We start from the raw sequence: 1,407 nt of genomic DNA on the forward strand, positions 1-1,407 counted from the left end.
CCTGAACCTCTCAGTAAGTCAATGTGGAGGATTTTATTTCTAGATTTAAGTGACCACAAATACGTCATAAATTTCATTAGAGATATTTATGCAGGATATCCTCTCTAGGCCAGGAAACGTGTTTACACTGGGTCTCTGTCCAAGGGCATCCAGCAGACACAACACAGTTTCGATTTCAACACAGGGAGGATGAAGAGGGGGGAGGGCATGTGAACGTGAAGCGAAGTTGCGTAGTTGCAATGAAGAGAAAGAGGTTGGATGTTAGAAGTGAGCAAGGGATCACCCTTGAAGACAAGACTTGTAACCTGTCCAAGAGAGCTGAGATTTGCCAAAAGAGCCCAACAAATAAAACGCCTTTACCTGTAGGTCACTGGGGAAACCTGTGTGTGCATTTCTAAATATCATCTTCTTTGTATTTATTGGAGATGAATTGTCTGAGTAAGCTAAAGGGATACGGGGAAAAAGGGTAAGTGAGTATGACTGAAATCATTGCTCTTAAAAGAGCTAACACAGACACGATGGGCCAAATGATCTTCTTCTGTGCTGTATATTTCTATGGTCTGAGTCGGTCAATATCTTATCTGGAAGTGTCAGCGTCAAGCATCAGCAGGAACGATGACGGGATCTTGAGGATGGCGATATTGATTTCCTTGGGCATTTCTATTGTTTTCTCTGTTTATCCAGGAAAACATAGTTATTGTGGCTTCTCTGCGTGAAAAGAAGGATTAGATGTAAATTTATGCAAAAGTAAATGTTATTGTGTATTGTTGCCCACTGATGCTAGAATGTGACTACTCAAACACATTTCTCTCAGGAATCCCGCCGTTAAGAAAACAGGATTGCAAGCCTTGCATCAGAATCAAAGTGCAAACCCTCTGCTTCATTCAATGACTCAAGTGCTAAGTGTTCTATAATAATAATAATCCTTGCATTTGATATCGTGCTTTATTATGTCATCGAGACGACTCAAAGCCCTTCACCGAATATACTTTTAAGTGAATTAACTGTATATTTTGTGGGCGAAATGCGGCAGCCAATTTCACATGGCAGTGTCACACAAACAGTCGTGGATTCAGTGACCATTTTTTTAAGGGATTATTATCCTCTGAAAGCGATCCGCCAATCGACTTACAACTGGATTCCTACTTACTACTAGGTTAACAGTGGCGTGTGGAGTAAGGAAACTTGCCTAAGATTTCGCCCTACCCGGGAATTGAGCCTGGGTCCTCTCGCTTGCAAGGCGAGTGCTCAGGCCCCCGACCCGAGCTGTCGTTCCCCAAAAATGCCCCCATCCCTGCAACTCTCCCACTCTGTCTGTCTCACCAATAAGCTACATGACTTCACATGTTCATTTTAACAAGATACTGTTCATTTATACGGATGAGAAAACTCGTACAATGCTGCGAA

Source organism: Callorhinchus milii, unplaced genomic scaffold (assembly GCF_018977255.1).
Source record: "Callorhinchus milii isolate IMCB2004 unplaced genomic scaffold, IMCB_Cmil_1.0 Scaffold8, whole genome shotgun sequence".
NCBI classification, from domain to species: Eukaryota; Metazoa; Chordata; class Chondrichthyes; order Chimaeriformes; family Callorhinchidae; genus Callorhinchus; species Callorhinchus milii.